At 44.3% G+C, this 19,984-nt stretch overlaps 1 protein-coding gene across 2 annotated transcripts in view; it reads left to right on the forward strand.

Moving 5' to 3' along the window:
• The window catches only part of LGR5 (leucine rich repeat containing G protein-coupled receptor 5), a 2,032,903-nt gene that overhangs the window by 1,503,099 nt on the left and 509,820 nt on the right, over window positions 1-19,984 (forward strand). The window lies entirely within an intron of this gene.

The following is a 19,984-nucleotide window of genomic DNA, read 5'->3' on the forward strand; positions in this document are numbered from 1 at the left end:
ATTTGTTACACCTGAAACAGAAATGCAGACCTGCCTGAAAAAACACAGAAACTCAGCCTCCCTGAAGATTGATGAAGTCATGAAAACGTGCGTTAGGAGGAGAAGCTAAAGACTGGTAACAGAGCGCCTGCCTTCACATCTTTAAACATTGTTACAGGAGTCCCGGGCTCACAAGGCAGTGCAGCAGGGCCATCATGCCTTACATTGGAGAGCCACAACCATGGCTTTCCCCCTCCCCCCATCAAGGGGAAGATTTGTGCTATGGAGGGAGTTGTTTCCAGTCACCTGCCAGCAAAATCAAGTGTGAAAAATACAAGTACCAGAATCCTCAGAGCTAATTAATTTGTTACACCTGAAACAGAAATGCAGACCTGCCTGAAAAAACACAGAAACTCAGCCTCCCTGAAGATTGATGAAGTCATGAAAACGTGCGTTAGGAGGAGAAGCTAAAGACTGGTAACAGAGCGCCTGCCTTCACATCTTTAAACATTGTTACAGGAGTCCCGGGCTCACAAGGCAGTGCAGCAGGGCCATCATGCCTTACATTGGAGAGCCACAACCATGGCTTTCCCCCTCCCCCCATCAAGGGGAAGATTTGTGCTATGGAGGGAGTTGTTTCCAGTCACCTGCCAGCAAAATCAAGTGTGAAAAATACAAGTACCAGAATCCTCAGAGCTAATTAATTTGTTACACCTGAAACAGAAATGCAGACCTGCCTGAAAAAACACAGAAACTCAGCCTCCCTGAAGATTGATGAAGTCATGAAAACGTGCGTTAGGAGGAGAAGCTAAAGACTGGTAACAGAGCGCCTGCCTTCACATCTTTAAACATTGTTACAGGAGTCCCGGGCTCACAAGGCAGTGCAGCAGGGCCATCATGCCTTACATTGGAGAGCCACAACCATGGCTTTCCCCCTCCCCCCATCAAGGGGAAGATTTGTGCTATGGAGGGAGTTGTTTCCAGTCACCTGCCAGCAAAATCAAGTGTGAAAAATACAAGTACCAGAATCCTCAGAGCTAATTAATTTGTTACACCTGAAACAGAAATGCAGACCTGCCTGAAAAAACACAGAAACTCAGCCTCCCTGAAGATTGATGAAGTCATGAAAACGTGCGTTAGGAGGAGAAGCTAAAGACTGGTAACAGAGCGCCTGCCTTCACATCTTTAAACATTGTTACAGGAGTCCCGGGCTCACAAGGCAGTGCAGCAGGGCCATCATGCCTTACATTGGAGAGCCACAACCATGGCTTTCCCCCTCCCCCCATCAAGGGGAAGATTTGTGCTATGGAGGGAGTAGTTTCCAGTCACCTGCCAGCAAAATCAAGTGTGAAAAATACAAGTACCAGAATCCTCAGAGCTAATTAATTTGTTACACCTGAAACAGAAATGCAGACCTGCCTGAAAAAACACAGAAACTCAGCCTCCCTGAAGATTGATGAAGTCATGAAAACGTGCGTTAGGAGGAGAAGCTAAAGACTGGTAACAGAGCGCCTGCCTTCACATCGTTACAGGAGTCCCGGGCTCACAAGGCAGTGCAGCAGGGCCATCATGCCTTACATTGGAGAGCCACAACCATGGCTTTCCCCCTCCCCCCATCAAGGGGAAGATTTGTGCTATGGAGGGAGTTGTTTCCAGTCACCTGCCAGCAAAATCAAGTGTGAAAAATACAAGTACCAGAATCCTCAGAGCTAATTAATTTGTTACACCTGAAACAGAAATGCAGACCTGCCTGAAAAAACACAGAAACTCAGCCTCCCTGAAGATTGATGAAGTCATGAAAACGTGCGTTAGGAGGAGAAGCTAAAGACTGGTAACAGAGCGCCTGCCTTCACATCTTTAAACATGCTTATAACTCCTGAAGGTAGAGGACAGCTACATCTACATAATGCTAAGAACCTTTCCTTTCTTTTGCCAAAGTGAAAGCGCAAGATGCAGAATATGCATGTGCTTTATTGCAACTAACCATAAGAAGCAATGAAGACACATAGGGAACCAATAGGGTTACTAAGGTGAGTCAGGTTGGAAAGACAGGCCTCAGATACATGGAAGGGGAGACATGATCCATGCAGCACGAGGCGCAGAGCTGGTGTTCACAGCCAAGGACAGGGTCAGAAGGAAAATTCCTGGTTCCAGAGGCAGTAAGCCACCTGCAAGTATTCAGAATAAAATCCTCATAGTTGCAGACAGAAGAGCTTCGTTTTGCAGTCCTCTCACATGTGACCCAGCAAAACAGGACAATGCTCATTTACTCGTGGTGGAAAGAGAAGCTGTTCCCAGCGAGACTGAGTGGAATGATAAGTGTTGCCCACCAAAACTGCAACCTGCAGGCCCTCTCTCAGGCTAGGTGTTTAGACAGTGGTAACAATATGGAACACACAGCCCTCCATGTTCTTTCTTATTACCCTGAAAAGGTGCACTCAGCTCTGTGACCAGACAGGGTCCCAGGCCTGGGAGTACCCACTTCAGCCAATCCAGAAGCTCCATTTGTGAGGTGGCATAACATGTTGCACGGGCCAATTGTCTTCCTGCGACCCTGCAACAGTGTAGTTTGTAACATTTAGGGGTAGTCTTGGGTGGAGCCACCTGATATGGGGAACCAATGAATATACTAATGTATCGTTTTTGTATATGTAGTTAGCCAAAACTGACGAATGGGGACACCCCGTAGGTTTTTGGGGTGGATCCGATTTTGTGACATCATAATTTTATGAAACCGTGTGACACAGGCTCTGAAGCTGAGAATGCTGAACAATTGCTTTTTCCTGTGTGAGCCCTGTCTGTTTTGGCTAATAAAGACAGTATACTTTGCCCCATGGCTGAGTCTTCCTTTCTTGCTAAGTATCTGGAAGAATCCTGTGAGGTCCCATCTGCAAGTCCTTAACAGCTGGTAACAGAGGATGGTTGCTATGTTCGATCGACAAGAGGCCATCTTGTCCCACTGCATGCCTGGAAGGCTGTGAGGTGACCTGCGGAAACCGTGAGTGACAAGGCAAGTGCACAACGTGGAGAGATGGTCAGGAACTGCCTTGGAGAAATTCATGCCTGCTTTCCGTGGGACGCCCAGCAGACCGGAAAGGCAGAGTGGCATGTTTGGGGAGAGTTGGTGCCCAAAAACGTCAGCGGATCACAGTGTAAGTATAGACTCAGCTATATGGCAAAAAGGGGAGTCTGTGGAAAGGTTCTGCTTGATGTTTGTGTCAGAGTTTTGGTTTGGTAACGAGCAGTGTTATTTAACTTTTGTTTTTGGCTAGGGAACATTCGGTCTTGGGGCGATCAGTTTGGGCAGTCAGCTTCGCTGATTGACTTAAGTGTACGGATGATAAAAGGTATGTATATATCGGATTTCCTGTGGGTTAAGCATTTTAGCTTGGGTCTTGGATAATGGTATCCCTGTGTATAGTGCTTAGCAGATGAAGCTAGCTTGTATCATGGAAAGTGCTCTCCTGGTTAGGTCTCACAGAGATGTTTTATCTATAAGGCAACACTATATGTACAGGATCACTTGAATTATTGGTTCTCTATGTTGGTTAGGCAGGAAGGCGGCTGCCTATATGTTATTTATGGTCTGTCAGGTCTGTCATTGAGTTCGGGGTGTATAGGTGGACATATTGGAATGACAGGCTTTAGGTAAGATTTTGTAGAGTTCAACTGGTGTGGGACCTTAAAGGACTTATCTGCTTGGTATTAGTGACCCAACTTTAACATAGGCCTGTATTACACAAGTCGGTTGAGTGGCTGAGCAACCAGGCTTATCTTAGAAGGGGTACTGTGAACTGTAGATCAGTACAATTAAATCAGTTGTGACAAGTAGACAGGTAAACACTTACACACTTTAAAAGTTATATTAAAATGATATATATATATATATATATATATATATATATATATATATATATATATATATATATATATATATATATATATATATACAAAGCAAATAAATCACACTATGTCATGCAGAAACAAATAGTAACGTCAAGCAGAATTTCAGTTATTCAAGTAGCAATAATGGAAGTAAGTACATTATTTTTGCTCTAAAGCATTTCCAGCACACGGAGTGACACCAGTTAAGGTCAGTTGTAGCACTTATGATATGATATGGCATTTATAACGCACCTATACACAAGTGTTTCAAGGCGCGACGAGGCAAGGGAGGGGGAACAGAGGGAAGATAGACAACGATCTTACTAGGCCAGGTGTCATTCAGATCGCGCATGGGAAGGGGGGAAAAAGGAAAAGTGTGAGGGGGAAGGAAGAGGGGAAAGTGCAGTACATGGGATAGTAGAATAAATAAGATAAATAAAACGTCCAGATGGTGGCAAGTGCAAGGCAAGAGCAGACATAAGTGCTGGTAGGGGGACTGTAGGGATACAGAATAACAGTCCCCAGGTGCAGGGGTTGCCATGGAGGCAGTGCAGGTGTGCAATTGGCAGGGCCTGGGCCCGGGATAAGAAAGGGTGGCCACGTAACCAGTTCAGTTTCAACCAGGAATTTAGCGGGGGAGAGGGGAAGAGAAAGCAAAAGCAAAGTGGAAGGTTTTGAGGTGCTTCCGGAACCAGAGATGGTTCTCCAGTTTCAGGGTGGCAGGAAGGCTGTTCCAGAGGGAGGCCTCTGCTGAAGAGAGAGATCTACCACCAACACGTTGCTTGGAGAAGCGACTGACCCTGAGGGAGTTGGAGGTGGATGAGCGAAGAGCTCGAGAAGGAAGATATTTGGGAAGAGAGAGTTGAAGGTATTGCAGCCCCAGGCCCCAGAAGGCCTTGTGGACAATGCAGAGGGTTTTGAACGTAATCCTTGCAGCCACTGAGAGCTAGTGCAGAGATATCAGTCCTGGAGAGATACGATCCCTGGGCTTGAGGCCAAGGAGAAGTCTCACAGTCCTGTTCTGAATAAGTTGCAGAGGGCGGAGAGTAGAGGCAGGCAGATTTAGATAGAGGCTGTTACAATAGTCCAGCCTAGAGAGAATCAGGGCTCTGGAGACGGTGAGCTTCTGGGGGAAGGAGGGGAAAGGAAGAATACCTCTGAGGAGGTGTAGCTGGTAGTGTGACTTCTTAGAGATGTCAGAGATGTGAGGAGAGGAGAGTGTGGAGTCGAAGATGACCCTGAGGTTTTAAGCCTTGCAGGTGACAGTAGGAAGAGGGCCAAGAGAGGCCGGCCAGAGAGCTGCAGAGAAGGAGGGAGTGGGTGTGCCAATGAGTAAAATCTCAGTCTTACTGGCATTAAGGCAGAGGTCATTGGCGGCACACCACTCCTGGATAGCAGACAGTCAGTCAGAGATGAGGAGGCCGAGGGTAGCCTGAAAATGAGCTGGGTATCATCCGCATAACACTGAAAATTGGGGCAGAGAGCGGCGATGTAGTGGGCTAGGAGTGCCAGGTATTGGTTGAACAACCAGGGAGAGAGGTTAGATCCCTGGGGGACACCACATGTAGAGAAAAAGATATCGGAGAGGAAGGACCCAAGTTGGACCTGGGAGGGTCGGTCGGGGAAGAAAGAGGTCAGCCACGCAAGAGCCTGACCAGTGATATCTAGGTTATCACGGAGACGGTTGAGCAGGATGGCATGGTTGACAGTATAAGAGTCAGAAGAGAGGTCAAGCGAGATGAGGACACACGGGGTGTTGGAGTCAAGGTTTGAGAGCAGGTCTTCACGGATGTTCAGGAGAGCAGTTTCTGTGCTTCTGGCAGCTCTGAAGCCGGACTGATGGTCATGAAGACAACCAACAGATTCAGTGTGGAGATTAAGCTGGGAGATGGGCCGTTTCTCCAGGAGCTTGCCCACGAAGGGAGTGATGGAGATAGGGCGATAGTTAGCCAGGCAGGAGGGGTCGGCAGAGGGTTTCTTAAGAGGGTGCACAAGGGAGTGCTTCAGGGGGATGGGAAGACTCCAGTGGTGAAGGAGTGATTGCAGAACAGAAATCAGCCAGGCAGGAGCCAGGGAGTCGATGTGGTCCTTGATAGTTTTGGAGGAACAGGGGTGAACCTGTTTCGGCAAGACTTTCATAGATCAGACTTGTCTGAAACCTCATCTGCAAAGAAAAGGGGAAAGGCAGAGAAGAAGGGAGGGGGGTTGTCTGCAGAAGGGCCAGAGGAAGAGCAGGGAATGGAGGGAGGGAGGCGATAGGAGGAGAGTGAGGACAGGATGTCCTGAGTTTTTGAAATGAAGTGAGAAGCCAGTGCCGTGCAGAGGGCCTGGGAAGGTACAGGAGAGGTGGAGACTGTGGCAGGATTATCTAGTTCCTTGCAGATTTTAAAGCGTTCAGCCGAGTTGTTAGATACTGCAGAGATGCGGGATTGGATATGAGCTCCCTTCTTGGTGTGGACGGAGAGCCGGTATTGCCTTTGCAGCAGGCGGCAGGCCAGTTTGTTAGAGGAAGAACATGAAGCACGCCATTTTTTCTCGGCCACCCTGCACTTGCGTTTTAGGGTGACGAGATCTGAGTCATACCAGGAGTTACACAGGCTTCGCAGAGGCCAGGCAGTTTCCCAGCCCGCTCCAAACGGACCAGTATCTGAGTATCGTCGGCGTAGGAGTAACAGCGGAATCCGAAGGAGCGGATGAGGCGAACTAGCCGTTGGACGTAAATATTAAAAAGCATAAAACCATGGATAGAAAAGGGGAGAGTAGCAATGCCGGACCCCTCTCCGACAAAGGTAATAAACCAAGCCAGGACGGTCCCAGGGAGGCCTGCTATGGCTAGCCGGGAGATCAGAATGGAGTGGCCGACCGTGCCCAAGGCCGCTGACAGATCTAAGAGAATCAGTGCCCCCACTCCACCCTGGTCTACCAGCATGGTCAGGTCATCAGCTAGGGACACCAGGAGACACTCCGTGCCCCTCCCCCAGCCAGAAACCAGATTGTTTCCAAAAAGGAGGAAAGAAGGGGTGACACCAGTGATTCCATCAGTTTCATAGAAAAAGGGTGAAGAGAGAAAGGCCGGAAATTGGATAGAACTGTAGTGTCCAGCGAGGGGTTTTTAAGCAAAGGGTTGACTGTCGCTTGTTTCCGTTCCATGGGGATCAAACCTGCCTGACAGGAATGATTCACGGCATCCGTAACTACCGGCAGCAGGCCCGGCATAATTGCCTTGAGTGTGGCCAAAGGAATTGGATCAGAGGGGGCAGCCGATTTAAGTCGACAGACAGCTTGATCAACCTCCTCTTCTGAAAAAAATAGGGAATTCTGCCCATACCTGTATGGGAGTCTCAGTGGTTATGTGGGGAGGAGCAGTCATGGAACATGTCCTCCTTAGCGTAATGGTGTCTTGAATTTTTTCAATCTTATAGATAAAATCTGAGAGAGTCGCACAGAGCCTGCGACGGCCGGACCCCTGAAGAGGGGTCAGAGGGGAATGAAAATGATCTCACAACCGGGAAGAGTTCCCTGGATTGATTCAGGGCATTTTCTACCTTCTGGGTGAAGAACGTCTGTTTGACTACCAAAATCTCCTGATGGTAACATTTGGTGATAGATCATAAGTTGGCTTTCTCAGCCAAGCCATAGGAGAGACACCATTTCCACTGAGCATGTCTTACAAGCAGGTGGGAGGCTTTCAGTTGGTCACTGAACCATGGTTCGGAGGGAGCCCTCTGTGCTTGCATCAATTTCTGAGGAGCTACCTCATCAGCCACTTTTTGAAAAATCTGAGAAATAAATGACAAATCATTGTTACCTAGGTTTCTACATTGGGGCAAAATTCAGGTCAGTAGAACATGAGTATTGACCGAGTGCCAGTTTCCCCTCCAAGAGCGGGCAGGAGGAGCTTTGGTTGGTTCTACAGGGCACCTTACCTTGAATTAGATAAGGCAGTGGTCATACCATATCACTGGCTTAACCAGAGGAGCAGTGATACTGCCGGCCGCTGCACAAATCAGATCCAGTATCCCCCCCCGGGCGTGAGTGGGCTCAGAGATGTGTTGATATAATCCTAACTCCAACAGTGCTTCACAGAACTGGGAGAGAGCAAAAAGCGAGAGACTGCGGACGCCTACAGCTTGATCTGCAGTCATTCCTTTCTGACACCGCCACCTCTGAGCCTGCAGTATTTCTTGCGTACTCAACACGCCAGCCTGCTTCACCCATTTTCGGGCGTTTACAGGCTTGAGTAAGGAATGGCCGCTTCCAGGATCCAAAAAATCCTACAGTGTACTCATGACACTGCCTCTAGCTGATCCTCAGCGCACCCAAGTCCCGACCCCACAAGATACTCCCAGTTTTGGAATATCCTGTCCTGATGAAGGCCATACCATCAGAGCTCAATCTAGCTCACCTTCTGGCCAAAACACAGTCGTGTAGACCGTTATATTGTTACATGTTGTCCTTGTTCAACTCTAAATTGTTCAGATGTAATTTTGCTGATTACCACATGTTATCACTTCACTAAATCCACTGGCATCCTTCCCAAGGATCTTTCAGTGGATGTGTATGCATTGTCAAGACGCTGCAAATATTCAGCATTTGCTCTGTACCAAATTGGTTACTATACCATATATGTGTAAATACTATTGTATCTTGTGTAAAACCCAGTCAAGTGTATCTATTAACACACACTACATTTTCATTAAATTCCAACTGTAGTACTTTACCCTGTCCTGATTTATCTGTGTTAGGAGTCATCGATACCCCAATAGGAGTGGGGTCTTTTCTCGTTCATCAGCCAGGTACCCTATGACCTTGCTCAATTTCTCTCATATACATACACCATTGGACATAGAAGAGCTATAAGAGAAATCAAACCAGAGCAAAGTGAGGTCATGAACAAAAGACACAAGGATGCACTGAAACAATATGCAAATACTTGATGAATAAAAATGTTATTTAAGTAATGAGAAACATGCATGCAGAGATGAAGAAATAGTATTCATTGGGAAGATACGTTGGAAGAGAATCAATAAATATATATACGCAGAAACGCAAGGTAGATGAAACCTATAGAAGCTTGCTGCAGATGAAAATATAATGCAATAAGAGCGGCCATGAAAAAAAAGATGGACGTCAGACTCGTGTTACGAATGACCAAACTACCTCAGAGATGGACCAAGGCTGCAGAGCTGAAAGGTGCTGGAAAACAGCTTTGTGCCAAGAACAAAGAATGTCTATTGGCCTGGGATCAAGTTTGTCACATCAAGGAAAAATTGCAAGGCACAATGGGACTCAGAGGATAGGCTATGTACACATGACATATTTTGCTTAGATTAAGTAAAGAAGAAAACATTTGCAAGTGCCAAGCATTCAACATTTAAAGACGAGATATGTATGTGAGATGGAACAACCAAGTCTCCATAGGCCAAGAGAAGTAATAACACCCAGTATAATTGAATTAAATAGCAACAAATAAAAGGTTGAGATGGACAAAATCATGGTCTCCTCACAGGTGATTGAAGACTCGAAAACAAGGGCTTTTCATTAGTTTCTAACTGAAGATAGTGATGGACCTACACTCCCTTAAAAGTCCCAGAGAAGTCCCAGAGAAGAGTCAGCAAGGTCAACTACAGAGAAGAAGCCTTGGCTCTGGGCTTACTTGATGAGAGATGGTAGGCTAATTGACCAAGTGGGTAGTAGTCTTTTTTGGCTCACGTGCTGCTAACGAACGGAAATTCCAAGGTTGGGAGAGAATGCCAACCAATCACAAGGGCCTATGTAGCAGTGTACTATACAGTGTTGCAGTAGCCAGTCCGCTGCTGCTGTTCTGCTATTAATCTGTATTATACGTATTTAGCAGTAGTTTGAGGCGTGCCTACCAGATATTGGGCAGCCAATTTTGTTACTAACACCTAAATAATATATAGGTATATATGTTCCCTTAACCAATCCCTCCACCCGATAAGTTTTGTATTTGCCACATAGGATGGCGTCATAGCTGACGTACATCAAAGTATAAAGCCTTTATATAATCAAAATATTGCTCATAGTGTGTGAGCTGCATTTTGTCTGTTCACCAGGTTTCCCTACTTTATCTGAGCTTATAATAAAGTAGTAATTTGCTGGTTATTTGGGTCTGAGATTGTTTATTGGTAATTCCATCTGGCACTTCGAACGCTCCAGGTGCTAGTGCACAAGTGTGAGTGTTGCGTTTGAACAGTGTAGTGCTAGATGTACAGCTTGGGTATTGTGCAACAGGTCAGGAACTTTATGTGAGTGGTTGCCTCTTAGTGTATAGTCCTGTGTGACCAGGCATGTTCTGGAGTGTGGTTGATGTGAGTTTTCAATGTATGTGTGGTTGCATGAATTTTGGGCTGAGTTGTGGGCAAGAGGTTGGTGATGTGATCTTTGTATTGAACTTTATCCCCCCCTTTCCTACACACACTCTACTGCATGGACAAAGCGCTTCAGGGAAAGCCAAACTCACACACAACCAGTCCGTTTGACATGTCCCAACATCAGAGTCAGGCACTTAACCTTAATGACTCGCACCTGAATCCTGTCAGCTTTCCCCACTGGGATAAAAGGCGGAGCATGAGAGCACCCAGAGAGCAAGGCGAGAGGGGCATCTGAAGCAAGCAAGACCAGCAGAACGGAAGGGCAGGAAATCCTGGGAAGGCGACGTGACTACGGCGGCAGAGCATAAAGGACCAGGAGTCGAAGGAAAGGCTGTGGTCCTACCAGCTGTGGGATGAAAGTCGCTACAGAATCCCAAAGCGGCCACTCCCTGCCACTGCAGAAGGTCACAGCGGTACCTCCTTCATGTGTGGCATGGGGATTTGAAATGAGGCTAGCCACTCTGGGCCAAAAGCTGTGATTGAACGGAAGGATAACGGATTAACTTTATCAGCCGTTGTCGGTGAGTGAAAATGGATACCGGCTTGTGATGCTAAATGAAAAGGACATTAACCCTTGAAATGCTTGTTAGGTTGTCGAGAAACCACAAGCAAAACCACATTTTAGCAAGAATGAAGAATGCTGAAATGGTGCGTGTGAGAGAAGCCGCAAAAGAAAATAACTAAGAAATGAGGCGAATAGTCAGAGTGGTCATATGAGGAGGAAGTCAAGGGCACAAGCCCCTCGTACAGTCGAACGTCTTTGACAAGAAGTGAAAGGGACTGCAGATACCAGAAGGCCTCTGGAGAGGAGGCCCGTATAAACCTTTGAACTGTATCCAGTATTGTGGGTTGCACATAGGACAGCTGCTGCGAGAAAGAGAAGCTTAATTGTGAAAAGTAAACCCACTTGCTACAATATAACAGAGTGGCCCGGCGAGACGCCCAGCGAGACGCAATCACCTATCAAAAGTCTCTGTATCGAACTAGCCAGTACGTAAAAGTGAAAGTGTGAAACATTGCTAAGTAACAAGTGAGATGCTGGAGGAGGGGGACCTGAGTGAACCGGTAAAAGTGAACCAAATATTTGTGTAAAAAGACATTAAGAATTACTGAATGCTATAAGCTAGTAGAACTGAGGGATGCCAAGGGAAAGCAAGGGAAAGTGAATCCTGCATTTTGATAAAGTGACAGAACAGTGGTGTAAAGACAAAGGTGAACTCAACAAAGGGGTATCACGAGAAAGCCGCAGAAGAGGGGAATCCCGCATGGGGAGAGCTTGTGAAAAGTCTTGTGCTGCCAGGCAAAAGACATTGATTCGAGGGACCCTGCCTTTTCGGAAGAAACAGCTTCCTGATGCCTATAGACTCAAGGGGTGCTCACAGTCATGCCACTGATCCGCCTTGTCCCATGATGCAACGTGGGGAAGGGAGTGCATTAGTTCAGCAGTCCTGAACTACCAAAACCCTTTTGCACATTTTAGTTTGCATTACACTCTTTTGTTATGCATATCATTATCCCGCACCCTATTGTTATATAGGGTATGGATTTGGCAATAGGTTTATTAGTATAGGCCATTTTGTTTTGATACAACACCACTAGGACAGCATTTTCTTTACTTTGATGGTCATAGTTTGCTCCCATCTTAGATTTAGGTTTAGATTAGGCATTTTTTTCACCCATATACTGTTCAATAAACATCCTTGGATTGTACTCCTGGTGTCTGTCGTGCTTCTGATAACCATGCCTTCCTTACAAGACCCAGAGGCTGTCAATGGGTAAGGGCCTGCTCTCTGTATCAGAACCCGTAGTGTATGTGGTGCGATCCTTGTTCATGTATGCGTGGGCAATGCCTATCTTCTGTCTTCTTTTAAGTGAGTTTGTGGTGTGTTGATCACTTTTGTATAAGTTAAGGAACTGCGTTTTGGATGCTTGTCTCCTGTTTGTTGCTAGCAGTATGTACGTCTGTCTTGTGATTGCTTTGTGTGGGCTGATGTGTGGTTGTGTGTGCTATGAAGCAGATGTCACATATATAGGTGGAACATGTTTTGTGACTGGCTTTGAATGCCATTTTAGATGAGTGTTTGATTTGACTTAATTTTCATAACACGCTAAATCGGGCATGAGAGTGCACAGAAAACCAAGCATAACAGACAGACAAAAAGCCTTGAGTGAAGGAGGGAGGACAATCATAGAATTAATCTGGATCAAGCTTAAACCAGTGCGGTTTTGACTCCCTTCTTGAAATAAGTAATGCAATTAGCCTGCCGTAAGTGGGTAGGAAGCCCATTACAGACGAGCAGGGCCTGTACATCAAACAATAGTGCTGCCGAAGTCGGAAAGTTTAAATCTGGGATGTGCAAGTTTAGAGGGGTCATAAGAATGCAATGAACGACCCACTCTGCAGAAATATAACCCATTGGACAGATACTGGGCGCATCAGTATTGCGACACGACACTTGTAGGTCAGTGAGAGAATCTTGTGCATAACACACTGTTTCACAGGCAGCCAATGAAGTTTCTATCTGGCCACTGAAACATGATCTCTACTGGAAAGGCGAAACGCAGCTCTAACAGCGTTCTGTGTAGTTTGCAACGTGTGAAAATGTGCCTTTGTAGTACACGCTAACAGGCTGTTACCGTAGTCAAGACGTGAATTAACCAGTGCTGTAGCAAGCACATACCTGTTTTGCATAGAAATGTACAGTTGAATATGGTTAAGCAGTTTGATCACGTAAATACATGTGGCTTCATGGTAAATTCGGCATCCCATGTGATGTCCAGGGTCTTAACTGATCTAGCAACTTTGATTTTATTGTCAGCTATGATGAAACCATAGTCGGGCCCAGTTTTTCTATTTTATTCCCAGAAGCAATGATCAGAAGTTCTGTTTTTTCAGTATTCAGGGCGAGTGAGTTGGTTGCCATCCAAGCCTGAATAGTTTGATTATGTTATTAATGGCATTAGTGTCCCTGAAATGATTTCCTGATAGTTCAATTATGACCTGGGTGTCATCAGCATAGTTTACCTTGTTCCACTGGCCACATATCAATACTAGCAGAATGCTGGTAATTACAAGGTGTCTGGCAGCTCAGGGAATGTACATGATGAACGAGAGTTTACTGAGAATGTCAGTTTGCCATGTGCTGGAGTGAAGGACTGTTGGGTGCCTCCCTGTGTACCAACTGTAAACAAAAGAGTAACTGGATTTCTGCAAATACTGCACAATAAATCTATTCTACATGAGACACCTCCATCTTCTGTGAAAGGCCCTCCTTCCCTTCTATTGTAACAATATACTAGTGGTTAATTATTAATTTAAATATTTATATTAATCACTTTTTGTGTTGTGCAGTGAGTCACTTTAGCACAGGGCTTTGCCAAGTAAAACATTTATTGCTCAATATCCTTATCGATTCAAGCTTAGCATGACCCATGAGGGTTACTTGTGCCCCATTGCAAAGAACACATCATCCAGAAATGCATATTGGGCTGTTGCCTTGAGGGCAGCATTAAGACTGATTTTCAAATGTTAATCCCCTATTGGAATTGAAAAGAGAACCTAAAAACCAAAATAATAGAATAGGACTCTGAGGAATTACTAAAGTTAAAGCTTTGGCGCAAGCATTTCCATCCATCCTTCCATGTTGTATCAAGAGCCAGCGGGTACCGGTCGATATAGCGGTCATCATAAATATTATATAGGGACAGATTGAATCAAATTGTCCAAAAGTGTTTGAGATTCCAGGATTAACCAGGGTGTGCAAATTGCACATACACTCCATGCTCAACGCCACTTTGATGGGTATCAACAATGCACATCATTCATCTGTTAGCTCTGAGGAATCTGGCGATATTGGGGCAACATTAGAAGCAACAGCAGGTGGAGGCCATTTGGGTGTGAGATGTTCAGAAGCCATAAAAGCCTTGCAATCAAATCAGTGTTGTGGCACTTCCGATGTGGCAGCGGTGTGTGGCATTCTCAGCAGCAACAGGAGGCAGAGGCAGTGGGTAGGCGAGGTGTGGCAAGCAGGAAGAACAATCTGCATTACATTCAGTGCTGCAGGGCGGCAGTGGACACGTCAGCTGTGCAGTGCTTTCTTGACCTTCCTGGTGGGATCTAGTGAGCTCTGTCAACAACCTCTTTTGGAAACATTTTGAAAACATTGTAAAATACTTTGAATCCCTGTAAGTCTATTGGCAGGAGTTAGAGGTGCCAATGGGGAAGCGGGTGTTCGTTGGTGGATAATTAAAACGCACTGCTGCCACTGCTCTACTACACGAATTACCAATGGATACACTTAGGGCCAACTCGAAGAACAGCCTTACAGATACATATGGACCCAACACTTTCTATAGTACTGACAAGGATTCTGTATGGTCTTTCTCGCTGGGGTTTGTTCCCGGCCATGGGGGCCTGCATATATGAGGCTGATGTATGCAGCTATGCACATAAGTGCAAATGATAATGTAGTAGTGCAGTAGAATACTTGTCTGCTCTACATAGCATTGCCCTGCCCCTGAGTGTAAGCCTTGTGAATTGTGATTTTGTTTGTAATAGTTATTGCATAGTCACATAGGAACCATTCGTATAGGAGCACACTGTACTTTGGGTGTATTTAGACAGAAAATGGCTCCAGTTATTATCTGTGCAGAAATGTGAAAGACAGTGGACATAGCTTACAGTCTAAATTAATTGTTTGTTAATAATACTTTACTTGAGCTTTGCTGGATTTCTACTGCTCCCCAGACTTCTTCTAAAAAATAATGTAAATATACAGTGAATCTTGTGAAACCGTATTGGATGTGCCTACTTGAATGACCTAATAGCCTGTTATCGGGGTGGAGGGGAGAGTCAAGCTATGGGTGACCCTTAAACAAATGATCCTGCTTGAAAAGACTTGATTATTTATAGTTCTATCTATTATTTAACTGCTTGGACATATTGTTTGCATAGGTTCGCACAATTGTGTATTTGCACTATTTCTGGCTCTCAGTTGGATATTCACAATTTTGAACATATGATCTTGTAATGCACAGTAAGTATGTTTACTACTCGACTCATCTTTAAGAACAAGTATGTAAAAACTCTGAGAATTATGTTATGAACACTTTATAGATATTGATATTAACAGTGCACCTATGCTGTTTACCAACCTTTCTAGTTGCACTTTCTCACACCCATTGCATTTCTGATCGTTTTGTTCATTGCAGGTATGCCTTCTTACCTATATTGCATAACGGATATATTAATGGAATTACCTCTTATTGATTTTAAAAATTTAAAATGTGGTATGCAGTTGATTTTAATGAATAACTGTCAGTCAAAGTTGTTTTTATGAAAAGTTCAGTAATCTTACTGTTCTTACTGGTAGGAACCCCTCTCGCCCTGGGGTGGGAGGCCTATCAGGGTGGATGTCTGTGCCAGTCCAAGGAGGGATGGTGGCAGGTGAGACTTGTATTTTAACAGTACCAACATACATCACCCCATACCTCTTGAAACACGAGCTTGCCAAGTTTTCTCTCTGATTTCAAACTCAGTATGAATACAGCAACAAATGACCAAAGATGATAGCACAGCTAAGCAGCATCCCAGTCGGCCAACTTTCCTGTGGCGCATTTGCCGAACCCACAAAATGAGAGAGAAGCAGCCGTGAGACGATCAGGAAGCTTACATGGCCAATGGTCATGCTATGCACTTCTCCACAGTGCCAGCGTAATATGCAAAGACACCACAGAGCAACCTCTAGACTACCAGGAACTAACAAAACACCCAGAACCCCACGAGTGGCTACAGCTACCTTGGGGAAAGCCACGACAAGGCCCCATAGCATAAACCTGGACAGTACACAACATTGCCTGCCATTGCTGCTTTTACGTCCGTTCCACACACAGAAAAGTGTCAGGGCTTATCCAGATATTTAACTGTTTCCTGGTGGGCACAACAGGGCAAGATTGGCCAGGGCCAGTAGTCCAATGGGGAAAATGGAGGAGGATAAAACAAGCAGGGGAGCAGGAAGATGTGGGTTGTTCTGGTGAGGTCGGATGAGGAGGTGGCAGACCAAGGGACCAGCAGGAGGAAGGGTGATGGACTTGAGTGCGGAAGCAATGGTTTGAGCACTTGAAGTGTTTGCTAGTGCATGTAAGTGATCCTATGTTGTGAGTGTTCATGTAAGAATAGGGAGTGATATTATTGAAGATAGTATGAAGAGTGAATGTGAAGTGGTTGTGAGAGTGAAAGCTGTGTGAATGGCTAGAAGGTGGGGTGGAGTAGTGATAGTAGTGTGGGAAAAGGGAGTATTGGTAGTGTGGAAAAGGGAGTATTGCTAGTGTTGAGGAGGTAATAATGGTAGTGTGGAGGAGGGAGTAGTGGTAGTGTGGAAGAGGGAGTAGAAGCGTGGAGGAGGAAACATACATTCACAGGGAAGAGGCAAGTGGTAGGAGGAGTGAGAGAACAGTGGGACTGAGGAGGACAATGCAAGGAGGACAAGGGGAAAGGGTGGGTCGAGTAGGGAGCCAGAGAATAGTGAGAGAACATCAGATGGAAAGAGATTGAGGAGTATGTGGGCATGCTAGGAAGAGGACAGAGTCAGGCAGAGTGCCTGAAAGGCTCACACCATATTTCCTCTTTTAAATAACTGTCAACATTGATCGAACACAGACTAGGAAATCCCTGAGGGAGTTTAGATAGATGAGGCCTTTAGGCTTTCTTGTGAGAAAAATTCAGACCCTAGGGAGTAGGGAGAAACCTGCAGTATCTGCTAACCTCAGAAATAGCTTTATCTGGGTTAGGGAGGGATGGGTGCTTTTAAATGAGAGAGAACGGGAGGGCCCTGCTCAAAATCTCAGCAAAACCCCTTGGAAAGTCTCTGGGAGTTGGAGTATTCTTTGAGCAATCTGAGACATTTTATTGATCCTAACTTTAGACATTTTGGACTTTTGGGATTTAGTACCTGATTCCTATTTTAGCCATTCTTTAGTTCTCCCCTGAAAGTGACTGGTTGGCAGAAAAAGCAATCCATCAATTTGAGAGATCAATGCCTTGGAAAAGGGGTCAGCGTGCTTGATTACAAATATTTTGTGGCAAGACAGCTTTAGTAACTGACACGATTTTACCAAAAGGTACTGACCCTTCTAATTCTAAATCAATTACTGATAATATTCTAGAAGCACTTGAACTAATAAGCGTTCCACAAATCGGTTGGCTACTCAGAAAATGTTAAGACTGAGAAGATGGACAGACAACACACTATTCACTATTTCCCAGTCTAAATGTTGAAATATTTGCCATCCTTGTTCATCATTCACAGATGATGAGACACACATTAGAGTATCTAACCAAACATCTGATCCTGCATCTGGTCAAGCAAACAGCAATAATAAAACAAAGACAAAACAGAATTCTGTGAGATATGGTAAATTTAAATAGAAGAGCTGAAAAAGGGAAAGAATGATCTGCTCCTAATTCCACACTATTATATTAACCACTAATAAACAGATATACCTGTATTATCTTTGCAAGCACTGTATTGTGTTCCTCTATAATCTCATGTTCACGTATCAAAGACTCTTGGAATCCGATGTCTTATCACTGGTGTATGGTATAGAAGCAGTGAGAACGTTGTTGGAAAAGACCCTGTTTCTTAAGAAATCTGCAGTAGATTTTATTATTGCTTAGCTAAGAATCATAACTCAAATTTGATTCCATGAAGTATGTCAGGATCAATTCCCAGTCTACTTTCACCGTTAATACTGCTTTTCCTTTGCCTCTGTGTCTCCTGTAGGGGTTTGCTCATCTATTATCCCTCAGTCACCATCTAAGAATTACATTTTTAGTATTGTCACTCTAGGTTTACCCCCGAATGCGCTCCCGTTTAGTACTAGTGATAACAGGTGTACCCATTTCTTCAGTAAATCAAAAAGGAGGATACACACAGGTTATTGAATAAATTACATAAAACAAGGAGAGACTTCAGGGAAGTGATCAAAAGATATGTGTCCCTGTTTTAAATACTCCAAAAACTCAATAGACCCCTCTAAGTATGAATTGTGGCAGTTTCTGGCAACAAGTGAATATATTCTAATCTAACATGAGTTTTCTTCATGATTCCAGGTATCAGACATTTCTAGGTATAAGTGACAGATGTAGTATTAATCAACGGGCGAATAAAATGATATAATTCAAAAATAGAAATTGTATTCTAAAATTTATATTAAAAACATATTTGTTTCAATTAACCAGTGTGAAATGTGCACCCCAATAACGTGCTTGTGGATCTACAGCATATTCTGATGATTTTCAAGTAATATAAAAGATGGTGCAATCCAGCTCACAGATTTTCGATGTATCGTGATGTTATTTGTATTACAATGCGTGCCTTAATGCAGTTTGTACTGTAAAAACCACCACTACACCGTGGTTCACATATGGTCTTATTCCATTGATATCAAGCTATTGTAATATGGCTTGCAGCACTACCCAACATGTTTTGTTCACTTTACACCAGATTGGAATATTATGGGAACTTCTTCAAGGGATTCTTATCCTCAAAATAGCGTTGGCATTTTAAAGAAAAAAGGAACACTATTCACACAGTGTTCGCTGTATATTCTCTCTGCGTTTCTAAGTACTTGTTATGAATTCAGAAATAATCTTTTAAGTTGCCACCAGTATACATTTCATGTGGTACACTTGTGTCAAGTGCCTATTGATTAGACCTTCACTGGTCCTTCTGTCCCACTGCACGTGATCTTACTTTCTCGTAGTAGCCACTGGCAGTCTTAAAATGGAAAAGCTCTATTTTGTATTAATTTTCATGGACTACTCACAATAACTACATACTGGTGTGCAGTCGGCAGTGAGCCCGCAGGATATACTTCTGTGCCTTATTGCACCCAATGTAACGTTTACCTTGACCTGGTTGTAGCTTTGATATAGATGCTGTACACACGCTGGCCCTTTTTGACTACTGGACGGCAAGTATATCCTGCGGGCTAACTGTATGTTTTTAATAGATTTTTAGCAATGTCTATTGGATTGAATTATTATTGCATTTAATTGCATTTTAAATTTTGATGCATCAGTATGCTGCATGGTTACACTTTCAGATAGGGTTCCAGAAATAATGTTTTGACTGAGAAAGAAACATTTCTGATATTCTCATTTAAAGATAAGGGTAATGCAAACAGCTCTGAAAGACAGTAAACTATATCTTCATTCATATATATATTATGTGGTTTTATAAATCATGTGTCTCGCCCAAACGGGCAACAAAGGGGGAAACAGATAAGTTGTCTAGATGTTTGGCAAACAATGTTAAAGAGCGAGAGCTTTAGCGTAAGCAACAAGCAATGTATCACTAAAGTCAAATTAGAGAGAATGTTCTACCACCTTAGGAGATGATTATAGGGAAAGAGAGGAGCAATGCAGAGACGGCAGCAGTATTCAAAATTTTTGACAAACATAATGTAATCCATCTTTAAGCTACGGATGAAAAGAAAAACAACGGGATAAGCAGGTATATGAGTGCGAGGGGATAAGCTGACAATTTCAGAGTTTGAACTTGACCCTGCTGTGTATGAGAACTTTGGGATGGCTGGGGTAGAATAAGCAGGGATGAGATGAGGAGCATAGAAAGGTGGGGCGGGGGAGAAATAGAGAAAAGAAAAAGACTTTGAGAGCTAGGGTATCTAAAGTATGAATTCAAGTGGTGACAGTATTCCAACAA

This window comes from Ambystoma mexicanum, chromosome 12 (genome assembly GCF_040938575.1).
Source record: "Ambystoma mexicanum isolate Mex_15411 chromosome 12, UKY_AmexF1_1, whole genome shotgun sequence".
Taxonomy (NCBI): Eukaryota; Metazoa; Chordata; class Amphibia; order Caudata; family Ambystomatidae; genus Ambystoma; species Ambystoma mexicanum.